Here is a 25,866-nt window from a genome sequence, read left to right on the forward strand (position 1 = left end):
GGATTCTGGGATTCTAATATTGTAGCCAGCCTACACATTCCAGGGGCTCTGCACACATCATTATCAACCTGGATCTTGGCAGCATTGTGATACCGTGTATATTCCATGGGCCTTCCCAGGAGCCACTGCAGGATGTCTGTCCGGAGGGTCTTGGGAGTAGTATTCAGATTGGAAGAGAGCTCAGGGACTTGTCCAGAAGCTGCATCTGCATCAGAGCAAAGCAGTGTTTCTGTTCAGACCCTGGACTGCAGATCCCTAGAGGTAGCTTCCTTCACAAGGACGTCAGAAACAATTCAAGTGTACTACAAAAACAGTTTCTCTTTTCTTTTTACCTGATCCATAAGTTATGTGATCACCTGACAGAAACTCATTGTTCATTCTTTTTTTTTTAAAGGTTTTATTTATTTATTTATTTATTTGAGAGAGAGAGCGAGCACACGAGAGGGGGGAGGGTCAGAAGGAGAAGCAGGCTCCCTGCTGAGCAGGGAGCCGGATGCGGGACTCGGTCCCAGGACTCCAGGATCATGACCTGAGCAGAAGGCAGTCGCTTAACCAACTGAGCCACCCAGGCGCCCTCATTGTTCATTCTTTAACTCATTTAAGAAAAGACATGATTATTATAAATATATACTTCATTCTCATGAGTTTTATAGAAGCAGAATCTTTATTTTTCCTTCTGACAGTCAACTAATTAATTATTCCAGTGGCATTTATTTCTTCCCCAAATAAACTGGGCGTCTTCAGCCCAAAGGTTTAAACTTAGTAATTTATTATTATTATTAGAAATTATATCATTACTACTCCTGCTTGGAGCTGATGAGGGTTGCAGGGGGTGAGGGGGAGCCCTAAAGCTCCACCCAACCCCTCCAGCCATCCCTTTGCATGACTCAGTCCAACCGTTTGTGCCAGTGAACCCAAAATATATACCTCTCTAGTCTGACTTCAGAGCTGGCCTCTTAGGCAGCTGAGTATAAACTCATCTACTGGTTTGCTGGTTCCCTGCTCACGGTGAGACTCTGATTTCCTGAACTGGCCTTTTGTAGTTCTACCTTCCTGCCTCTTATTCTGTGGTCAGTAATTTCTTTCTCTGGCCGAGTGCCTTCTGTGCTCATCTTTTTTTCTGTCTCTCTTCCTCCTCTTTTCTTCTGCTCTTTACTCCCCCTCCAGCAAATAATAAAACAAGCAACAACCAAGCCTCGCTGGAGTCTCCCTAACTTGTTGGAGTGAAGCCAGAAGAAATAGGGCTTTGCAGGCAGGGGAAGCAGATGGGTCAGTGGTGTCTTCTCAGAGCACCCCCTTTCTCCCCCAAGAGGAGCGAAAGCCACAGTCAGTCATAAAGTGAGCTTGGTTTCCTAGGGAACCCTGTGTTTTCTGGTTCCCATCCTCCTCCCTTGTGCTTGGGCTTTGTGCACTGGCTTGTTTAATGCATTATCCCACCATTTGGAACACTTTAATTTTTCAGACAATTGACTTTAGACTCGCAGAGAATATGGTAGCATGGAAGGATCAGGACTGTATTTTATATCTGTTGTTACTTTTGTGCACAAGCTGCCCAGCCTGTACCCCATGCGGTGCAGGAGAGCCGTAGCCACAGGAGAGCTGTGGAGGGGAGGGGAAGTCACTCTCCCTGCCCCCACATTTCTCGCTTTTGAAAATAAGACTCAGCAAAGACTCCCACGGCTCTTTCTTAGCAAGTGGGCTCCACACAAGTGTGTGCTGTCTTTATCGTCAACCTGGATCGTCTAGAGGAAGACTTGGAATCCCCATTACAGAATGTATGTAATTTGGTTACAGAGGTGAACCAAAAAGGATAATGCCCTTTGAATGCAACAAAACGAATAGAAGTGCCTCTTCTGTGCAAGGCATTGGGCCAGGCAAGGTGCCAGTGGTTCAAAGATAAATTTAGAGTCAGTTCCTGCCCTCAAGGGGCTGGCTCTTTCCCTTGAAGCTGATGGTATGGTAAGTTATATAGTAGAGGTACAAATAGAATGAGATTAATTCCAGTGGAAGAAATTGGGCAAGAACTTCAGGGAGGGATTTGTATTAGAGTTGGACCAGAGGGACAGGTTGGTTCTCCATTCTTGCAGGTGGAGGTAACAGCACCTAAGAGGGAAGAAACGGTGTGAAGTGGGGGACCTGAAGGGCCCAGGGCTTTGTGGTGTGCTACCCAGCAACGTGTGAAGGTCTAGGGGAGGGGCAAGTGCCAGGAACAGCAAGTGCTTTGGTAGGACTGGGCATGAAGGAGGAAGAAGAAATGGAAGATAAGGTTGAGGTGGGTTTGGGATAATAGTGGGTAGCTTTGAGTACAAAGCTGATGAGTTTGAGTTTACGTAAGTCATTGGTTTTTTGCAGTGCCACAAAGCCCTGAGGTTCCTAGGAGGTGGCTCAGAAGCACTGCAGGGGCTGACCAGCTCCTCTTTTCTCCATTTTGGGTACTGGGGAATTGTCTTTCTTTAAATAGAGTATTCCACTTTAAGAAAAACCGAAACCCATTGGTATATGTAAGAGACCCACTCATTTATCCAGTCAATTAACAAATATTTTTTTAAGTGACTCCTACATACGTAGCCCTGTACTAGGTCCTACTGAAAGACCATTGAAGATTTCGAGCTAGTCAATGGCATGGTAGCAAGAGCCACTGGGTAAGAATCCTGTCTCTGCCACCCACTGTTCATAAAACCATAGGCAAGTCTCCTGGTCTCAGTGGGACCAGTGCCTCACCTGGGAAATGCAGGGCTGGGCTGATAAGTCTTTCCCAGCTGGGGCATTCTAGCACTGACATGATCAGAGCTGTAATTTAGAGCTTTCATGTGTGTGGATAGAGTGGGAAAAGGAGAGACTGAAGTCAGAGAGGCCAGTTAGGAGGTGATGGCAAGAACTTCTGTGAACCATCCTAAGACTTCGGGTGAGGGCTTTCAATTATTCATTCAACAAACATGTAATACTCAGTGCCAACTACTGTGCTAAGCATTAATAATATAGCAGTGACCAAAACAAAGTCCCCACTTCAAAGTACTTTATGTCTAGGAGGCAGCAGAGGAACTGGGAGAGCATGGGTGATAGATTTAGGGGTGTGGTTTGAAATTCATGACAAGGGGTGATGGTTGGAGCTTTGGAAGCATATAAGGTACCAGGGAAGAGAAAGCAAAAAGGATTGGAGAGGAAAAAAAGACCTGAGGTGATAGAACCTAAGAAACATTCTGTGGAGAACCAACTAATTATACTCCATGATAGAAAGCACATTCTTCATCAAGCTGACACAGCAAACTCGTCCCTCAAAATATCCTGTTGTGGCTAAGAAGCTGTAACACACAGAAGAGATAATGTCCATTTAGATGCCCAGCTCTCCTTGACTACATCACTCCTGTATATGAAGCAAAAATCACACCAGAGTCCTATATGGTTTTATACAAGAGCAGGTCTATTTGGTTTCCTCAGAAAGGTCGTTAATAAATACCAGTGTACGTAAATATGCTATAGGTGACTACCTAAGTTGTTAGCCCCTCAAATCTTTTCCTAGACCAGCTGGTGTTTTTTAACTTTTCTCCCAAGTTATTGGAGTAGATCCAGAAGCAGATACTGAGATCCTCAAGCTTTTCCTTATTTACCCTGCCAGTAATGACATGTCACAGGTTGTCTTCCCTACTGGAGTCTGAGGCTGAGCAATTAGTCTCCCATTGTCTTTACAGGAAATGACATCCATGTGGCTTCTGGGGAAAGCAACTGTTGACCGCTCTGGTTAAAATAATTTGGAAACTGTTCAGCACTTCCTCTGGTTGATCATTTAAACTGGCTGATTTGGAAAGCTTTTGGAAATGCACAAAGCAAACAAAGGTTGTCAGAACCAGAAATACTCCTGGGTCAGTTCCCCAAACAAAACAAGTCTCTAAACTGTTGCCTCTCAATGCACTGACTTGTCTGGACTCTTGAGCATATGGCTAAGCCCAATGTCTCTGTGTTCTGTCCTTTTTATAATGCTTTACTGGGCACTGATTTGCTGGAAAGATGCTTTCCAGCTGCAGGTAATTGAAAACCCAACTCAAGGAGGCCTGAACAATAAGAAATTTACTAGAGCTCCATTGGTTCCACAGACTTCAGGGTTGACCTGATGCAGTCACCCCAACTCTGCTTCCATGGGACTTTTGTCTTTACCCACCTCTTTGGGCCAGCTTTATCATTAGACTGGAGCAAGGTAGCTACAGAAGTCCTAGGCATCATATCCCACACAACATTCAGAAGGGGGTAATTTATCTCAGAATGAGAAGCTCTGAGCAAAACATTCTTGACATCTTGTTGGCCTGAATTGGGTCACATGCCTAATCTTGAACCTGTCACTGTCAAGAGGAATGTGTTCCCCTTAGATCAGTGCATTTGAAACCCTGTGACATACAGATCACCTGGGGATCTTATAAAATAGATTCTGGTTCGGTAGGTCTGGGCTGGGGCCTCAGAGCTGACATTTCTCAGAAGCTCCCAGGTGATGCTGACGTTGCTGGGTAGCACACCACAAAGCCCTGGGCCCTTTAGGTCCCCACCCTCCAGCTGGAGTGCTGTCACCTGCCCCTGAGGCACTGTGGCTAAAGAGATATAGGGGATCTGTTAGGAAGAAGGGTGAAGGAATGACCCGTGCAGATGAGAACTGTATTAGAGATACTTGTTCCAATGGTAATGAGAATGTTATCCTTGAAACCAGGAGCCACACAGGGTCTATGATTTGTAGTAGAAGCAAAAAGTTCATGCAGGGCAATGTGTTGTGTGGGAATGCCTATGAATATCTTACTATTTATTTATGGGGATATATATGTCATAATTCTTGAAACAAAAGAGTAAACAGTCATGTTGCTCTCCTCATTATCATTCAGTTCTTTCTATTTAATAACATATATCTAATGTGTCTCAAAAAGAACAAATTCAAAGAGATGGATGTAAATGTCCTTAAGTTTAAAAAGAGTGTGCCAAGCCCAGCCTTTGATCTGAGTGAATATGTCATCTGTCTTAGTTCTCAGGGAGAGTACACCCCTACTGTCCTCAGGGTCACTTGATAGGAGGTTGAGCATGAAAAATGCTGCCGGTGGCAGATTTATGCCAAAGCAAAAGGTCACAATACCTTTATGAGTGATTTCAGTGGAGAAAATCATCATGCTCTCATCATTTGAAAAGGAAGAACTATTTTGTGATTTTTTTTTTTTAAGTTTACTTATTTAAGTGACCTCTACACCCAGTGCAGGGCTCAGACCCATGACCCTGAGATCAGGAGTCGCATGCTCTTCCAAGTGAACTAACTAGGCACGCCTAATCTATTATTTTTAAATTTTTCTTAATAAAAGATACACAGGAGTCCTGAGCTGTAGCTGTTTTGGGAAAAAGTTGGTAAGACCAAAGGACTGGTGTCCGTCCTGGGGCAGATCCATCATAGACCCAGTGGGGCTCAGAGTGAAATACACAGCCAGGTGTTAAGTAGACTTTCCTGAGACAGTCTCTTTGGCGGGGTTGTCATCTCTGACTTCATCTGCAAGGATGGTGTCACTTAGGAGGGAAGATGACATTTCACCGCTCCATCTACTGGAACCATGGGCTCACATCCATGAGACCAATGGAAAACCAGAGCAACTCTTCAATGGCCTTGCCTACATAGGTCACCAAGGTGCCCATTCTTAGGAAATCACCAGATATGTCTTGTCTTTGCAAAAGCCCTGAAAGGTTGAGAGATGCCCAGCTACTCTCCACCAGGTGGGGAAAGCTGCTAGACTCGGTGCTCCATGAAGGCAGGGACTGTGAGCCCCCTGTGTGACACGCTGCCTGGACTGCTGGTCTGTTCCCGGGAGCTCTGTCAGCAGCACTGACTGAGCATCCACGCTCTAGAGAGAAGTAAGAGAAGAGAACATTTTGTTGCCTAACTTAAATAATTTATACTCTAAATATGGAGTGTTTAGGGGTCCTGTCTACATATTTAGGACCTCATAGCCTGCCAAAGAGAGGTGAAATAATAGTCATGTTAGCTGATCTGTGTGGGGCAGGCAAGAAAGCCCTTTGACTCACTGATTGATTCAAACAGTGCCAGCCGCATGCCTTTCCGCCTGTGTGTGCTGTGAGGCAAAACACTATTAGCCATGGGAGGAATTAAAAAAAAAAAAAAAATAGCGCCTCCCCTTACAGCCTAAAAATTAGGATACAGTAAGTGTATTTCAAGTATCTATATCAAATAAAACATAATTTTTTGAAAGAGAAAAACAAAGAGGGGTAAGATCATGGCCATTGGGAAAATCAAGGTAGAAAGGGCTCAAGGAAAGGCGCCTGGATGGCTCAGTCGGTTAAGCGTCTGCCTTCAGCTCAGGTCATGGTCCCAGGGTCCTGGGATCGAGCCCCGCATCAGGCTCCCTGCTCAGTGAGAAGCCTGCTTCTCCCTCTCCCACTGCCCCTCCACCCTGCTCGTGCTCTCTCTCTATCGCAAATAAATAAATAAAATCTTTTAAGAAAAGAAAGAAAGGCCTCAAGAAGAAGAAAGTTAGGCCAGGCCTAAAAGCAGGGGCTCATGACCTGGGTCCATGAATGGAATTCAGGGCTCTGTGAACTTGGATGGGGGAAAAAAATTATTTTCACTAACCCTTAACCGAAATCTAATATTTCCTTCTATTACAAAGTAGCGTTAGTTCTTTGCCACCAATAGAAATTGTGGGTATTTTCAAATTACATTATGGTTATAGATACCCTAAAATATCATTTGTGCCCAATAGTACTTCAAATTACAGTAATTTTTAGACTTTTGCTGGAACTTATTTAAATACAGAAACACATCACAATTTTGTTATATTTTGATAACTGTATAATCAATATGCTTCTTTTGAATCCTATTCATTTCATGCATTAATTTCAAGCATTTAAAAACGTTATTCTGGGAAACACGTCTCTAGACTGCTACCAGACATAAGACAAAGAGCCCCTGCCTCAGAAAATGGCTAGGCCTCCTGCCGGCAGTTATGAGGCAGAGACCCTCAGGGAAGGAACTGGCATGCCCACAGGCCAGGCAGGACAGGTGACTGGACGCTGCAGCTTCCGGTAGAGAGATGTGGAGATACAGCAGAGGGGAGCTGAAGTCCCAGGCTAATGTAATTTCACAGATAAATTTGTAGGTCACGGGAAGCAGTGGAAGGTGTTTCCACAAGGCTTCAAGTTGCGTTTAGGAAGGATGCCTTGCAGAGCTGTGAGAGCAGGATTGGAAGGGAAGAAACCAGGGGCCAGGAAACCGGTTTCTGCAAGGAGCGATGCCAGCTGGTGTAACGAGAAGGTGGTGAGTTCCAGCACACCCGCAGGACTAGAAGGGCAGGCTGGGACCTCGGTTTACCAAGGAGGGGAGGAAGGCCATGTTTGTTTTCAAGCCTGGGTGATTAGGAGACTGATAATAGCTCCTTGCATATGCACTGAGTGTTTACTGCATGCCAGATGCTGTTTTAAGCCTTGCAGTGACATTTATATGTCATTAAATTTATCTCATTTAATCTCCATAACCACCCTGGGAGATCAGGGCAATAATCCCTATTTTACAGGTAAGAAAATGAAGTCTGGAAACGAAAGGTGAGGGTCTCACAGCCAGCAAGGGAGAAGAGAGTGCATTATTGAAAGAAACAGGAAAAAGAATTGGTTTGGGGGAAATTTTTATGAGTTCAATTTTAGATATTTTTGCATTGTTTTGTCTTCAATTATTTTAAAGGGCTAAAAATTCAAATAAAGTCTGAGCAAAGTTTCTGGTTTATTTCATTCTCCAGACTTTTATTTATTTGTTAATTTATAAATGGTTTCGTCTTCCTGTGAAAAACAGAGAAGAATCTGGCAGTAAGAGTTTGGTACATGGATGAGTGCCCCAAACAAGGAAGACTACGTGGTTTCCAGAAGGGTAAATGACTTCTGTTCAGCAGTGCATTTTTCCTTTTGTTGTGGTTTGTTTTTCAGGACCGGTCCAGCAGCTGTAGAAGAAGACATGTGGTATATATAAAGTTTGTGATAGTTGGGGGAAATTTTGGTAAGTGCTGCTGCATTTATTTCTAATACCTTTTGTTGTAAAATGGTGCCCAAAAGGGAAGCCATTGCCTTGTTTCGTGCATCTTTTGAATCTGCACTAAACTTAGACAAAATAGGATTTTATAATTAGATGTGACATTTAGTCGGTACTTCTGACAGTATGACATTTTTTCTTGTTATTGCTGATGTTATTAAGAAATGTGGGGTTTTCTAAGATTTAATAAGAAGTCTAGATTTAGGGAAGCTTCTGGACATAGGGTAAAGAATACCCTTGACAATTTAGCTTATGGTCTAGGTAACCCATGGACTATAAGAGTAATAACGTGCAGACCAATAGAATAACAACAGCAACGAAGAATCTCCACCACAGAGAAATCCTTATGGCCTAGCTGTTGAAATGAGAAATGGACAGTAAGCTGTTTGGGGAACGGGAAACTGAAGGGAATCAGGAATCCCAGCATGACAGTGGCCCAAGAGACCAAGAACATTAAGTTCAGCAACCACCCAGAACACCTTGCCAGCAGTAGTAAAAAGAACGGTCTTCAGGGTCAGGCAACCTGGGCTAAAATTTAAGTTCTACATTAATTGGTTGTTACATCCACTCTCTGAGCCTCAGTTTCCTCATCTGTAAAACAAGGCTTGTAATGTTACACACCTCATATGGTTGTGGTGAGAATAAAATGAGCTAGGTAGTGCTGGGGCATAGTAGGTGCTTGATAGAGCCAATTATTCTTAGTAACGGGACAGCCTCATTTGGAAACTGGACATTTACTGAAGTCAAACCACCAAAAGGTGTACATATCTCCCAGCAGGAGGGCCACCAGGGTTGGGTTGGTCACACCACATTTGCTGTCACGGGGATATCACAGCTGGTCACCGCAGTCCGTCCTCCAGAGTCCACTTCATAACACACTGTGGCAGCCCCAAGACATCATCTTCTCCGCTCCTGTCTACCCATTCTTAGACAAGCTTGGCTAATTTAACTTCCCTTCCTGCCACCTTTGCAGACAAGTACAGTTACATTTGTTAGAGTTTTATTTCGGTTTTGAAGTTAATGTTACTTTGAATGAAAAGAATGAGAAGGAAAAGAAGAGTCAGGAGTAGTTACCATATTTAGGCTTTCATTTCCAAACCTTTCTTTTGATTTTTTTTTTTCATCTGTGCTTATTATGTACCCTTCGCAGAGATCCAGTTATCAGGTGAAATTTTTGAGCTTCGACTAAAAGAATTTGGCTTTTGGGGTAGGATTTTTATCTGTGGTTGGAAGGAATCAGCCATGTCACTCCCTGCAGATGGGCTGGTTTTTAAGATTGGTGCCCCTAGGTGGACCGCTCCAGTTTCATGGAATCGAAGAGATGGACATGGCCTCAGGGGTTGTCTGGCCCATTCTCCCACTAGCCAAAACAAGTCTCTTCTACAGAACCCCTGACAGAGGAGAGTCCAAATTCTCTCAGAGGTGAGGAGCTTGCTACTGCACAGAGCAGCATGCTCCAATTAAAGAAAACAATTAAGGGGCACAGGAAAAGTGTAACGGGTGAGGAAATTGTTCTGGATCTTGGATTTGTAGCAGTATTTATACAACTGTATATTTCATGAAAATGCACAGAATTCTATAATAAAAGGGTGAATTTTGCTCTATGTTAATTAAACCTCAGTTTTATTTTTTTTTAAAGATTTTATTTATTTGACAGAAAGCACAAGCAGGGGGAGCGGGAGAGGGAGAAGCAGGCTCCCCAGTGAGCAGGGAGACTGACTCGGGGCTCAATCCCAGGTCCCCAGGATCATGACCTGAGCCAAAGGCAGATGTTTAACTGACTGAGCCACCCAGGTGCCCCTAAACCTCAGTTTTAAAATAGAAAAAAAAAAAAAAAAACAAGCAGACAAATACCTGGACATTTAGCTCAAATTGTTAAAACGAAAGAGGGAAGGAAAGCAATCTAGTCCTTACATTGAACCATATGTGCTCCATGAGACGGGAACTTGGTCTTCTTCCTTCCTCTGGTCCCAGCGCCTGGACAGTGCCTGGCACTTAGCAGGCCTATGGTAAGTACTCATTGAGCCAACTATGCTCGTAGTCACTTTCTAAGTACGCAGAGACAAGTCTACCCACTCTCACGCACACCAGCCCTTCGTGTATTTGAAGACCCTCTCCTTCATCATTCATCTTCTCTTCTCTGGGCTGAACTTAACCATGTTCCATCCTTGTACTGTTTGTCTTCTGATGTTATTTCCCTCTCCTCCCCACCCTGCCTCTCCAGCATTAGAAACACTGCCCCTGAGGTGATCCGGCCCACGAGCAGTACAGAGGGCCACTGCTTCTATAGACAGTGTCACTAGATGCAAACCCTAATCCTCTTCCTTTGTGATCAGTACTGACTGCCTGGTAATAGACTGAAGGATTTCTTAACAGTAGTCTTCTAAGAATGGAATTCCTCAGAGTGGGGAGGATAGCCATCTAAGAGATAGGGTACAGTAAATCCATCCTCTCTTAAGTGTCTTGACTGAAATGAGGCCAGGCCTTGCCACCCTTTGTTTAAGACAGCAGTAGTGCTGGGCGCCTGGGTGGCTCAGATGGTTAAGCGTCTGCCTTCGGCTCAGGTCATGATCCCGGGGTCCTGGGATCGAGTCCCGCATCGGGCTCCCTCCTCCGCATCAGGAGCCTGCTTCTCCCTCTGCTTCTCTCTCTCTCTCTCTCTCTCTCTCTCTCTCCCTCTCTCTCTCTCTCCTCCTCTGTCTCTCATGAATAAATAAATAAAATCTTTAAAAAAAAAAAAAAGACAGCAGTAGTGCTGTTTATAAATCTTTCAAGGTAGCACTGTATCACAGATCCTGATTCTTCATTATGAATCACAGGAAGTTTGAAATTCTTAAAATGAAAACTCGTGAGTGCCTTGAAAAATCTAGATTTATTTTCCCCCTGGGCATGCCATGGGGAGATATATACGTAACATAAATATAGAGAGAGCGCTGTGGTTCTCAACCCGAGTTAATTTTGTTCTCCCACAGGACATTTGGCAATGTCTGAAGACACTTCTGGTTGTCACAACTGGGGGTGGTAGGATGTGTGTACTGACATCTAGTGGGTGGAGGCCATGGTGCTGCTAACCATCCTAGAGTGCCCAGGACAGCACCCCCCACACAGTGATCAGGCCCACGTGTCAATAATGCTGAGACCGAGAAACCTGATATGGAAGTAATAAAAAAAAAAATTTTAATGTCCAAAGTACTTATTATTTTGAAGGTTTAAAATTTTAAATATTTTGATATTTAATTATATGTAAATATATAACTAGAAAACATAAAGAAGTTTGGTCAGAGAATCATAGGGCCGAAAGGTCTCATAAGGGACTCTCTCTCTTACACTACCCCTAACTCCAAGCAAGAACTGACTTAAATGAATTCAGACAGATAGATGGGCATCTGAAGTGAGACTCACACAACATGATCCCCGCATTCACACAAAGGAGGTCGTCTCCTATTTTAATTTCGGCCCCAGCTTCTTCAGAAGTGCCTGCCTTTAGATGGTCTCTGAGATGAGACGGTATTTCAGTCTGGGCTAGTCCTTCCTTTTGAATCAGGGCAGCAATTCTGGTGTGATGAAAATGTGCTTAGGGAGGAGAGAGATCTCATTACAGATGATTGAGATTGGGTATTTTGGTACACAGGGCTGTTTATTTGCATCAATTTCCTAGTGACACCACAGTCTGGTTTAAATGTAAGTTGTTGAGGGCTTTTGTAGCCCGAGACGGCTACATTTGCTGAAGCAGGGAGATTAAAGCAACATATGTCAAGTTGTGATATAGGACAATCCACTTGAAAAGACTTTAATTATAGAGCTTATTTTGGGAGGGTAACTGTGCTTTTTGTGAGGTATATTTTGGGATCCACTAACCCAGCTTCAGGACTAGTAATATCTTCCCAGAAAGGGTGTGGCTTGTGCTTGTGGACATAAATATTTTCCTACCAAAACCTTTGGTATAATATTCCTTCAACTTTACTACCCATCCATTTTTCTTTTTCTGATAATCTTTCCCTTTGCAAGTATGCTATGAAAATGCGTTCCAGAAACTTGGAAAAGAAAAGGATAAAATATCTCATTTCAGATGGCCAAGTCCAGAGATTTAGGAACTTTACATTATCAGTCTGCTGTTTTTAAGATGAACAGAATTTGGAGGAATGTACCAATGCTGAATAGTAAGCAGCATCGGGTGAGACTGTAAGAACCATGCTGATGCTGAATATTTTAATGTAAGGAATGATGGAGAAGCTACATGTGTATAGCTACCTAATTTGCCAGCACTGCCTCCCCAACTGGGTGATTCTTACGGGCCACCTCAGTGCCCTTTTACCACAGCTGACAACCTAGAGTGAGTATCCGTTTGCACATTTGCTCTTCAAGACTCATGCCTTTCCCCAGCTCTGCCTTTGGTGGCCTCCTTCACCTCCCTATTAATACCTGAGGCCTTTGGCCTTCCTCAAAGGAAGGGTTGGAACTTTCTGCCCAGTCAGCATTTCCTAGTCCTCATTTGAAAGCGAATGATAAAGGAGAAATTAGATCAACAAAATAAAATCAGCTTTTTGCTTACACAATGTGTGTGGGAGGTAGGTGGGGAGGAGGAAGAGAGGTCAAGTAAGAACAATTTTTTAACCCAAAAACCAATCACACCTGAGGGCAGAGAAGCATTTTTACCTAAATTCTAAGTCATGAAAGCAATGAAATGAGAGCAAGAATGCTCCATAAGGGAGAGGTGAAGACAAAGCCTCCTAACCGTAGAAGTCTCTGGAGAGGTGTCCCTGTTCTCCCAGAGGCAGTCTGCAGCCTGCATCTGAATCACCCAGAGAGATGGATTTAAGAGTGCAGGTCCCTGGGCCCAGTCCAGATGGACAGAATCCAAACCCCTGTGGCAGGTATATTCTTCATGCCACTCTCCAGGTGGCTCTTGTGCACTAACACTAATTATTAGTATTACTCTTGTACTCTTGTACTACTAATATGCAGCCCTGCCCAACCTCTAAGATTCTCTTCCATAAGCGTGGCTGAAAAATGCAAAGAACGGGGCAGCCATTTTGAAGGTCAGAACTACGCATGATGCTCCTTGCTCTGCTCTGCGTGGGAGAGTAGAACACTGTATCCTGTTACCTCGTTCTCTTGATCCTTGAGGTTATTCCTTGCTCACTAAGAGAAGCGTCCTTCTCATTCCAGGTTAGTGTGGGTGCCATCCTAAGCCAGATTCTTTGAAGCCACTTTGAGACTGGCATCCTTCTTGTCTGCTCCAGGAGCCTGTGGATCTGCTATCAACCCTCACTGGAAAATTTACACTGCAGTGTGGGTGCCGTAAAACCAGGGTTTCCCACTTACGGAGGGGAAACGTTTTCAGAATAAGTAACTGTTGCATATTCTAGTACATGCTGGACAGCTGATCCTGGGTAATAAATCCTACCTTGGGATACAGGTATTTGGACCAACTCTATAGCCCTGCCTCTAACTGGTACGGCTGCCTGTGCAAATGGGTATCATGATGTCATTCGTATAGCTACTGTAAGTTTGTAAGGAGCTGCAGCGTATTTGCTCCTCCCAAATCACTTCGGAGGTGGTGCAACAGGTATTATCCCCAGATAAAATCTGCGCCTCCAAGAATTCAGCCTATGTCTTAGGAGGCATTTGGGGGTCCCGGGGTGGGGGAGTGTTGTCCTCCTCACAAAGACTGGAGGAGGTGTTGGCATGCAGTTGGCACGGGGAGTCAGGTGGGGTTGGTATGTGGCCTACAGGCCCACAGTCCTGCTCAGTGAAGAGTTGTCCCCGGCAGAGGGTTTGTTGCAGCACACCCAGTAACACTGCTCGGAGGTTGTACAGCTAATTTGTGCAGTCGAACCGGGCTTGTATCTATGCTATCTGAACCCAGACCCTTTATGGCCCTCTCCGTGTTAAAGGCATCACAGAATGAATTCCTGCTTCACTGGGAGCTCTCACTGCATTAAAAATTGAATTCTGAGTGATTGTTCTTTGGGTTCTGTCGTTGCTACTCTGCACCAGAACACAGGCACAGCATGCTCTACGTGGAAGCAGCCTTTCTGAAACCTCAGTATCCCGGGTTGGCCAGCACCCTGTACCTGTTATTCTTCCATCAGTACCTAGCACGGTGGAAAGAGTGCCATCTTTGAAAAAGATCAAAGCCCAAAAGGATGCTCCACCTAGAGCCTTGGATCCAATCTTACTGGCTTAAAAACCATCCAGATAGGGAATTAGGTGTCAATTTCAGGAGTTTTTGATATGACATCTTAGGCTTCATATCCCCACCTGATGCACTTCTAGAGCCTACTGTTGGAGCTTTGTTTAAAGTGTGATTTTGACATCAGCCAACAAAGCAGCCAAAACAGTGGCTCCATCAGTTTGAATGAGCACACATGGAATTTATTAAAGTGGTAAAAATGTAACCATATTGAATGAAAAGGCACACAGTGAAGCTGACCTGAATGTAAATGTCAAGGGGATTATGAAAAGAGGAGGTAGTGATATTATATGATTTTTTTCTTTCCTATTATTTTTTTCTTTTTTCTCTCTTCCAGTTTATTTCCCAACTTTTTATTCTGAACAAAGCCACTAGTTTGGGAGAATGGTAAAACCAACACCTATCTGCCATTTACCTAGATTCACCAATTGTTTTGAATTTGCCATATTTCCTTTCGTTATTCCTTCTTCCAATTATTTATACATATATGTTTATATGTATTACATGTAACATATATGGCATAGATTATATAAATTCTTGCTGCGCCATATTTGAAAGTTGCAAACATCTTGACACTTTACCTCTAAATATTTCATTGTGTATCTCCTAAGAATATGGATTCTTCTACATAACCACAATGCAATTATACCTAAGAAATTTACAGTAATTCTGTGATATTGTCTAACATCCAGTCCATATGTCTAACATCCAGTCCATAGTCAGATTTCCCCCGTTGTCCAGGCTGCATGTTGTATAGATTGTCCTGCACTCTGGCCTCGCCTGTTTCTTCATAGTGTTGGTCAACTTGCTCCTTCTCTCTTCCTGAAAATTATTAGATTTAGAGGCTTGGTATCAGATGCAGGTTAAACATTTTTTTGGCAAGGATACTTCATAGGTGGTAATGCATGCTTGATATTACATCACAGCAGGAGGCAGATGATGTCAACTTGTACCACCATCCGCAGAGCTCAGTTTGATCTCTTGAGCAGGTGGTAACCAGATCTCACCTATGTCCAGATACACCCTGAGTCAGTAGGCATTTGTAGGCTGCTGCATGGATCCTTTGTGAACATCCTGTCACCCACCTACCTTTTGTCTAGTGCTTTGAGTATCAATGGATAATCCTCACCTGGATCACTTATTACATTGGGATAGTGTCTGATATTGTTTTACCCTTTGCTTTCTCTTCCTCAGTTCTTTTTTTTTTAAAGATTTTATTTATTTATTTGAGAGAATGAGAGAGAGAGCACATGAGAGGGGGGAGGGTCAGAGAGAGAAGCAGACTCCCCGCCGAGCAGGGAGCCCGATATGGGACTCGATCCAGGGACTTCAGGATCATGACCTGAGCCGAAGGCAGTTGCTTAACCAACTGAGCCACCCAGGCGCCCTTCCTCAGTTCTTTATAGTGAATGATCTAGGCCTTCATATTTTTACAATGATGAATTAGCCACTTCCCTGGTAGTCGGCTAGATTTTGCTGTGGTGATAGATTTCTTGTGTTTAGGATAAGAAAGAGTAACTTTAACAAAGCTATTTACTACCTGCCAGGGTACCACATAGGCTCCTTAACTATAGAACTTCTTTCACTTTTCCCCCCACACAACAGCTCAGACTGGCGAGCAAAGGGACTTGCTCAGGGTCACCTGGCTCCTCTGGTGGAGCTGAGATCAAGCAGGATCTGTCAGGCTTAGCGTCAGGGATTTTCCACTTTGCTGTGTCCCCTCTGATCCCCAACCCTGTCAGTGTCTCACACCTACAGTTCTTTCTGTAGACAAATGCCTACCCAACTGGGTAGGTCTGTGAAACAAGACAGAGTCAGCCAGGAGAGGGCTGTGCCGCTGGAGAAACACAAGCCATGCACACCTAAAAAGTGCACATGCTCCTGGGTCTCAGCTGTGGGCCCAGTACTATCAGAAATCTCGATCTGTATTTTAACCGTCTCAGTTTTTCAATGTTGGTAGTTCATTTATAAATGGAAGTAAAAACAAATAGGCAAAATTAATTTTAATAATATACTTTAACCTAAGATGTATCTAAACTAGTATATAATCAATCTGTATTAAAAATTATTGAAATATTTATGTACTAAGTCTTAGAAATCTCAGTGTGTATTTTACACTTAACAGCATATCTCAATTTAGACAAGCCACATTTCAAGCGCTTGATGTGGCTCACAGCTACTTCTTTGGGCAGCTAAGCAGTCCAGGGCCACACCCAGCAAGATTCTTTAATTGAATCTCTTGAGAGAAACTTAATCAGCTTTCTTGTCCTCCCCCCGAGTTTGAGGCCACATATTTCTATCCTCTGTGTGCCACTTTTTCCCCAGCTAAGTCTAATTACAGGGAGATGCTTGGTTTGGCCATAACGACTAGCTCAGCAGTTTTCCACCAGTCCTGGCAGCTGGTGAGACCCACATACCCTGCCTTGTAAATGATAGTGTGAAGCATACTTCCAAATGTCTCCACAGCAGTTTCCATGATTTCCTTTCTCTGAAGGGGTAACTCAATGGCATTTTGCAAAACCAGGGTGATTTTTTTTTAAATTCACCCTTTCTGAAAGACCCATTCTAATCAATGGATTCTTAAAATTCATGCAGACTCGTAGTCTCCCAGGACCTCAGCAGAGCAAGTAGACATTATACATTTTTTAGCTGTTTTTACACCAAGTATATCTCTGTTTTGATTCATGATGGTTTCTTCTTTTTTTCTTTAGTCAAATACTAGTTAATACATCAGTCCCATTTTGAGCATTATTCACAATGAAACCAAGGACATTATTCACAATGAAACATTAGTAAAGGTCAGATTCCATTTCCACTAAATGTCAAGTCTCCTGGCCGTTGACCCTATCACTTGAAGTATTCGATTATAATACAATCCTGGTGGTGGGGGGAAATGACAGAAGAAGGGTGACAGGCCCCTGGAGTTTGTTATGATGGACTTCACCCAAATGGAAACACTGATTTGTAAAAATAGCAATTTGAATAGGGTAAAGATTGTCCCCTATTCTTAATTAGAGGCCAGATTCCACATCTTCCAACAATCTCAGTTAAATAAAGGATAGAGAAGATAATGCCTTTTTCCCCTTATCCTCTGGCCCCTTCCAGTCATTGAAGGATGACACCACCAAACCAGAGAAATGAATTTCCCCTATTTTCCTTCAGCACTGTATTCCTTAGGTTTTTTTTGTTGTTGTTGTTGTTTTGTTTTTTAAAGATTTTATTTATTTGACAGAGAGAGACACAGTGAGAGAGGGAACACAAGCAGGGGGAGTGGGAGAGGGAGAAGCAGGCTTCCCAGAGAGCAGGGAGCCCGATGCGGGGCTCGATCCCAGGACCCTGGGATCATGACCTGAGCTGAAGGCAGACGCTTAACGACTGAGCCACCCAGGCACCCCTCCTTAGGTTTTGACCTTGTGTCAATCTCTCTTATTCACAGAGCCCCTGAATCTTTAGGTGTAAGGTTGCATTTGGAATCAAAACAATGTGTTTTGTGAGGGCAGTTTTCTTCTCTCACCCCCCCCTTCCCTACATCAATTCTCAGTCCCCATTTAAATCGCAGCTCTTTTATTCACTCTGATTCAAAGGCATTTTTATTTCTTTGAGTGGATATCTCGTGTTCATTTCAAAATATCATTTATTAGCTGTATTTCTGCCATACAACCAGAAATCATAGTTGACTCCAGGCAAGTGGCTGAGTTACCTAGATTTTGCTTCCCGTGTGGTGCTGAGTAGAAATGTTTTGGTTTCGTCTTCAATATTAATAGTTGACTGAGAGTGATGGATGAGGGACTGAGGAAAGGAAAGGAAATCTAGAATAGAGTGGCAGAGCATCATCTACCTCAAGGATTCTTGTCTGGGTCACCTGAGGAGATGTTCTCACTGTCAGAAGCCTTAGGGACAGGACCCAAGCAAGTATATTAAGAACCACCCACTCTTACTCAGTTGTGTCCATTTGTCAAAATTCAGGGACAGCTTTACTATGTGTAAATTATACCTTAACAAACTTAATATCCTGAAGTATATTTATATGCATGCATTGACATTTTTGAAATTTTTGACACCCACAATGGAGAATATTTTGACTATCAAACTAGACTCTGAGATAAAGCTCACAGTCAAAACAAGCATTCGTTCATTCATTAACATTTAAGGAGCAGTGCTAGGCATTGTTCCTGCCTTGGGAAAACAGAGGTACATTGAGACACAGTACATGACAAGGGTTTTGTTTTATGGGTGAGACCAATATCCACCAATGGAAAGTGTAATATGAGCATATCTGTAGAGCAAAAAAGGAAAAGAAGACCCCCAACAAACACATACACATAGTGCACACACACATATGTGCACACACATATACATACACACACTCCCAGCTCTACCCCACTGCCTTCTTGAAGGTGGAATGGGTTAGGCAGTGTTAGGAACATTTTACAGAAAAGCCACAGAACATGAGTCCTAGGGCATGATTAGGCAAGGAAGTAGAAAATACTATGCCTGTTTTTCAAAGGAATGGCTCTCAAAATTTGGTTCTAAAGTTAAAAAAAAAAGGTCGTTATGGCATCAGTTGTTTTTAAAGTGATTTCCACAACCTTTCATACTCTTCAGTTTGTTTATCCTGATCTGTCTAGTCACAATGCCTGACACAGTAAGTATGCCCCACAGTAGGTGTGCTGGATTGAATTGATGCTTTCAGTAGTCTGCCTTTCCCCTGACAAACTGTTATACACAATTGCATCTTAGGATAATAATAGTAGTGTGTAATTTTCAAAATAGCACCCAAGTTACCTCTGTAAGTATTGCTTCCTAAATACTAAAAATGTTTGTTCTTGAAGGACAGTGCATTTAAGAATATTTAAGTGGTTCCTGATGGTACGTGTCATGGTATGATTTGATTTTTATATTTAAGAGCATTAACTCTTCTTTCTAACCCAGTGTTTTATTCTTTTTCACTTTTAAATGTATCTGGGGTTTTGGATAAGCAACTGAGCCAAAAAGAAATGATCATGACATCCCTTACCAAGTCTGTCCTTCCAGCAGATCTGGGACACAGCACTGTGTTTTCCTGGGTATTGGAAGCTCTTTCAGGAGTTGGGGGGCAAAGAGTATTTGAGAGTAGCTGTTGACACTGCATTGAAAAAAATACAGTCCATGCAGGCTGTCAGCTCATCCAGGGTAACTGCTCTCCCTGCACATTTTTGCAGTTTATATACAAATTACCATTATTAGTTACTTTGATACCACCAAACATAACAGGAACATTTGTAACTTTTTGTTGTGACATGGAAGGCAAAGAACCAGCTCGCATAAGGCTTCTGTTTGAAGGCTGAATAAGATTTCTGGAGGTGCCCTGTGCATTGGAAGATTTTGCTGTTGTTCTGCCTACTTCCCAAGCCTAAACAAAATGTGCATTCCAGTCTCTGTTCCATTAAATAGCCATTCTGATTGCAGGGAAAGTAGATGAAGCCACCGGAACTGGGTTAGGGTTTTAAATGGCAGGATGGACAGGGCATTTGCTTTGGTGCTGGACATAGGATTGAAATCTGAGCTCCCCACTGCAAACCAGCTGTGGGGTCTTGGGCAAGTCACTTCGCCTCTGTGAACCTCACCTTCCTACTTCCCAAAGTGGGAGTCGAGAATCACAGGAGATAAGATGTGGTGCTCACGTGATACCTGGCACTATTAAATGCGTATTCCATGTCAGACCTCTTTACTTTGCCCTTGTTAACATATATATCAATTCTTGTCATCCTCTTGTTTAAAAACTTTTCAGGGTTCCCATTAGCCTCTGAGAAAGAAATCATAACCTGACGTTCAAGGCCCTTCACCATCCCTCTGTCTGACCTACCTTTCTACCACATCCAACCTTATGCTTCATAGTCATCCCAGGGCAAAAGCAAACCACGTCTGTGTCCTCAGCAGGCCTTGGGCACTTACTCTCCTCCTCCAGGATGCCTTCCTCCCATCTCTTAGAGTCGGCCGCAAGTCTCATCTGAAATGCCCCTTATTCCCAGTTCCTCAGCCTGGAAAATTCACCTCTCTGTCCAACACTGTGTCTTTCTCAGCACAGGTGCTCAAAGAGGCCTCTCCTGGTCAAGCCTGTCCTCTCTGCAAGGAGGCCCGCGGCCAGTGGCCACCTTCTCTCTCTGTACAGACACATCCCTGGTATCACTTCCTCTGGTAAGAGGAGCAGACCTATTGGACTAGAGCCCTCACCTATGGCGTCATTGAACCTTAATTACCTCCTTAAAAGACCTGTCTCCACGGGCGCCTGGTGGCTCAGTTGGTTAAGCGACTGCCTTCGGCTCGGGTCATGGTCCTGGAGTCCCAGGATCAAGTCCCGCGTCGGGCTCCCTGCTCAGCGGGGAGTCTGCTTCTCCCTCTGACCCTCTTCCCTCTCGTGCTCTCTATCTCTCATTCTCTCTCTCTCAAATAAATAAATAAAATCTTAAAAAAAAAAAAAAGACCTGTCTCCGAATATAGTGGTAGTGGGGGTTAGAGCTTCAGTGTATGAATTTTGGGGAGACACTGTTCGGTCAGTAACACAGGGGTACAGAAACACTGCCAGTTCCCCTGAGGGAGTGCACGTGTATGTTAGTGCTCACGTGTGTGCATGTGAGAGTGCGTGTGTGTGCACATGCCCCCGTGCGCTGTTACCTGCTTTCTTCTTTGCCACAAAAGCCCACAGAGCCACAGATGGCTTTGTCGCTCACCTGTGAGAGCCCTGCCCTCACCCCTCAAAGGTCCTGCTGCTGCTGCCACTCCGAGGGCTCCCAGAGACACATACTGCCTCCCTGAGCAGAGCAGTTCCCTCGCAGCCCCTCAGTACACCTGGCTGCCAGCAAACAGGAAAGAGAGAATGATCCACAGCAGGGAAGGGAAGGAATCAGGGTACGAGAACAGGAGGGTGACATTTTTATTTTAAAAGAAAGAAATGAAGTCTTTCCTTTTCTGCTAAACATTGTCCACGGGTGTTTTTTTTTTCCCTCCAGATTTCTCCAGGTCCCCGATTCTGAAAGCGGCTAAGGAACTCCTTAGCTTTATTAGTTTAGACCAGTAATAAGCAGTGTGGGAGAATGCAGTCTAATTGGGTCCTTTGTTAACCCACCCCTGACTTACCAAGGGAGGCTGTTGGGTTACAAATAGTTTTTATTGTGTTAAATCAGAGGCTCCTCACACAGTCATCAGCCTGCAAATTAGCTGGAGGCACAAGTTTTGCATTATGCAAAGTATTTATTCTCACAATTAATATGCTGGAAAGTGTGGTTTCACACTTTTCTGCCAGGACAAAGGTTCTCACCCAGTAGTGAACCAAGTCACCTGGGGAGCATCTACAAAGTCCCTAAGCCCTTTGCTTCCACTTCCCCTACCACCCATGAGAGTGAGATAACCCAGGGCCTCCCTAAACCTGTACTGTTAACCACCGTGTCATCATTTATCTTATTACTTCCTCAGAGGTTTCTTACTAAATTTTTCAAATATAGGATTCCTTCTTCTTCCTTGACAAAATCCAGTGATGATTCATTTTTTTAAATATTTTGTCCTATTATGGAAATTTTCAAATTTATAAGAAGTAAACAGTGTAGCATAATGGACCAACCCCCTATGAATCCTTCACCCACCTCCCACAGTTACTCACATTCTGCCATTCTTGTTTCATGTGTACCTGGATTATTGTTACTATTTTTTGACTGCAGTTTTGTTTCATAGAAAACAGAGGGAGTGTGTCATGCTCATGAATTGTCTATGAACTAAAACATGGTTCCATGTCCTTACAGGTGTTTCCCCCACCATATGGCATTTAATCCTCACAACACTCCTAGGCATTGTTCCCCACATTTTATAACTATGGAAACTGAAGTGCTAAGAAATTAAACACGTGCGCAATCTCCCAGCTCGTAAAACACGTGCGCAATCTCCCAGCTCGTAAGTGCTCAAGCAGGGTTTCGCTGCCAGAGGTGTCTGAAAGCCATGCTTTTCCCCCAGGCTGCACCTTAGGAAAATAAAGACCATAAAAAATGAGAAGATAAATTTTACAGTCTGGGTAGATGGATCACTATATGATAAAGTAAATATGGTATAATGTTAATGTTAGAAGCTAGGTGCATGTTCAATGTAAAATTATTAAATGTGCAGATATAAAAGTTTTACAATATGGGGAGATGGATAGCTATATGTTAAAGCAAATTAATGTTAATGTCAGAACTAGATAGATATTCAATGTAAAACTATTAAGACTATGTATCTGAAGTTTTTCACAATAAAATGTTGGTGAAGGGGAATTCCAACAGAAGCAAACTTTGTCTCAAGCAGTGGACAAAACACACAAGCTATTTTCAGTTACCCATCCTATTCATGTCTGCTCCAAAGAGACAGATTTGAGACTTGGTTGAATTTTAATTTTAGAAATGTCAGGCCAGGGAGAGAAATCACTTGGAGGTGTACCTAATTGACATTGACTGGCAAGGTCCGAGAGAACTCTGAAAACCCATGCAGAAACAGAGCCTCCCGGGGGTGGTGCCTGTGAGCGGACAGCTCATAAGCCTCCTCCCTGGTGCGGCTCATGGAAGGCTAGAGCAGATATAATGATGGACAGTCCCCTTTTCCAGTTCTCGCCACTTGGGTGAGATTCCATCATTTACCCAAAGGAACATTTTGTGTCCATACAACCTGCATGTTGAAGCCGTTCCTTCTCATGGAAGGACATAATCGGTTTCTTTTATAAAACAGAGTCAAAAACAGAGTGGCCCACAGCATTCCATTGTGTAACATGCCCTGCATTGATGGTGACCTGGCCTGGCCAGGAACTGCTGAGCAGTCTCTGCTCTGTTGGGAGTGATGGTTGGTGGCAAAGATATTCTGTTCAGGGGATTCCTGAGGGCATTTCGTTGCTGAAGGTATAGCCAACAGGCCCCCTTCCACTCCTGCAGAGAGCTCTGTGTGTCCTAGTGGCCCAAGTGTGGTTGCCATTGGCATTACCCAACCTGCCCTTCCAGCTTTACCCTGCTCTGCAGGAGGAAGCTGCTTAGAAATAGGAAAGCCATCTCTCCAGAATCCTCCAGGGTCCTCACAGATTGCAAAACTATGGTCACACGAGGAAACCAAGAAGTTTCTAGTAACCACCTTTCCCACTGATTTCCAAAATTCTGATTGAGTCTTGGGGCCCATGTGACTTACTGATATTCATACCATTATACTGTTCTCCTTTCACCATGCCCTGAACAGAATTTAAAGCCCTCAAAAGGTACCTGTCTCTTGAGTTAACTACTCCACCAGCTTCCTTCCTCCTGAAATGTTTAGGTAGTCCTGGCTAGAAGGAAGAACAGACTTTGTAATCAGACCAAATGTGGACCCCCAACTTCCACCATTCCTGGCTGTGAGACTTGAGGAAAAGTGCCTAAGCCCAGCTCATAGGATTATTTTAAGGTTGGAGCTCAGATAAAAGTATGTGAAGCCACCTAACTTAGTGTCACTAAGCATAGCTAAACCACTAAGCGTTGGTTTCCCTTTTCTTTCCTGTGTGATTCGTTGTAAGGTATGAGATGAGGGCTCATATCCCTGCCACTAGCTGGTGGTATGACCACATCTTGTCTCTTTGCATCTGTACACCTCAGTCTCGTCATCTAAAAATGGACTGCCTGTTCTCCAAGATGCTGTGACTTTTAAAAAAAAAATTATACTACCTAATTGCTCCTTCGGAGGATCCTTCAGACTGTGGGGGCACAGGGGAAATTCCTGAGCATGGGGCAGCCCAGAAACAGTGAGAACTGGGACTGGTGAGCTTTAGGTACGCACAGCAGGGGAGAAATTATCAAAATGACACCAAAATCAAAAGGTTGGCATTTCTAAAAACCAAGATCACCACTTGGGAGTTTTGTGAAGGCTGAGTTACAGCACATGAAGGAGTGTGGTGCCTGCGCTTCCGGTCCCATCCGCATAGGAAACCTATTGCAGCCCCAGCCCCTTCCGACTCCCTGCTCCAGGGAGGCTCATAGGCTGCTTCAGTTGCACCACTGCAGCAGTCGTGCTCACGCATGTTTACTGCTGCCCTCCTCCCAACAGTGATTTCCATTATCATTTCATGCGGTCTCAAACCAGAAGAGGTTGTTTGCTCAGTTTTGCATAACAAATATCGAATCTGTTGTCCACTTTACTTTGCTCTTTAGCCTTGCTTGTGGATCTTCCGTCCTTGTTGTTGGCTTCTGCCTGCTCTAGCCATCCAAACACTCTGAAGGCCTTTCCTTTCTTCTCTGCAGCTGCAAGGAGCCCCGTAATTGGGCTTAAATGCGAGCAGATGGAAGTAAGCAGGGGTGTGGAGGCAATTAGAGGATTTCTTGCTCCCAGCAGTGGAGATTTGTTCTCTTTGGGTATGTGGCTGTTCTTGCTCATTTTTATCTTTCATTTGGGTTTTGTCAGGCTATCAGCTTTCTTTTCAGGCTGTGTTCTGCTGCTGGTTGCAGGAACTTGCAAAATGGGGTGACTTAGTTGCTTATTGTTTGGGATCAAACTTTCCACATCGAGGTATATAGATAATGCATATCCTGACGATGATGGTGCTTCGTATTTGTAACATATTCTACCATCTAAAGAGTGCTTTCACGTACATCACTGTCCCATTTTGTCCACTTTAAACTCAGAAAGAAACAAAGGCTCTACTCACTCTGCTAGAGTGGGAGTTTTTCCTTATCTTTACACCATCTATATAGTCAAACCACAAAGGGGAGAGTTATAGAATGAAACTATAGCCTTCTGCTTCATTCCTTTTCTCTTTCTAGTTTCAGTTTAATATTTTCCAAACACTTGGGCTCCTGGGTGGCTCAGTCAGTTAAGTGTCTGCCTTCTGCTTCAGTCATGATCCCGGGGTTCCGGGATCGAGCCCCGCATTGGGCTCGCAGCTCAGCGGGGAGTCTGCTTCTCCCTCTGCCTGTGCTCTCTCTCTCTGTCAAATAAATAAATAAAATCTTAAAATATATATATATATATATATATATATATATTCATTCCAAACACTTTATCAGCACACTGCTAGATTGTCTGGACATTTAAATAATTGTAACAGATAACATCCACCATAAAGGAGCTTCCCATCTAGTTGGGGAAAAACAGACCTCCAACTGTGGGTTTAGGCAACAGTGCCCAACACACAGAAGGCACTCAGTAACTAGGTGTTGAACAAGTGGTGAAGGAGAAGAGTTAGGGAGGAACTGAAAGAGATAGAGTTCTCAATGGGTGCAGCACCCTGGGGGTGCCTGGGAGTGAAAGGCAAGAGGACCAGGCACTCTCATGATTTGTCTGCATTAGTGACTTGCCATCCATTAGTGCAGCTAAATGAGAGCCAAAGACATTAGAGGAAGCCATATAGATAGAAGCTTAGAAGAATGAGCAGGGAAGATGTCATGCTGTGCTCTGTAGGATGGGACAAGCAGAAAGTGAAGGAAGCAGGCGAACAGACAGACTGGAAGGGAGAGCCTACCGTGTTGCAGCCCCGTGCTAGTAGCTGGGAGAAGGCAATGGAGAGAATCAAAGCAATACAGGACTTGGCCCAACCCTTCAGAGACCCTGCCATGCACAGGAAACAGTGAACCAATGTGACTGTCCCACCCCCACATGATCAAGTGTGCGG

At 43.8% G+C, this 25,866-nt stretch overlaps 1 protein-coding gene across 6 annotated transcripts in view; it reads left to right on the plus strand.

Moving 5' to 3' along the window:
• Positions 1–25,866, plus strand: part of FYN (FYN proto-oncogene, Src family tyrosine kinase) — a 209,480-nt gene that overhangs the window by 87,585 nt on the left and 96,029 nt on the right. For 5 of the 6 annotated variants that reach the window (XM_027603148.2, XM_027603147.2, XM_027603145.2 and 2 more), the window contains exon 3: positions 7,948–8,017. The exons of the other annotated variant lie outside the window; for it this stretch is intronic. The gene's annotated coding sequence lies outside the window, so the exon portion shown is untranslated. The remainder of the gene's footprint in view (positions 1–7,947; positions 8,018–25,866) is intronic. 6 annotated transcript variants of the gene reach the window in all.

This window comes from Zalophus californianus, chromosome 7 (assembly GCF_009762305.2).
Source record: "Zalophus californianus isolate mZalCal1 chromosome 7, mZalCal1.pri.v2, whole genome shotgun sequence".
Classification (NCBI taxonomy): Eukaryota; Metazoa; Chordata; class Mammalia; order Carnivora; family Otariidae; genus Zalophus; species Zalophus californianus.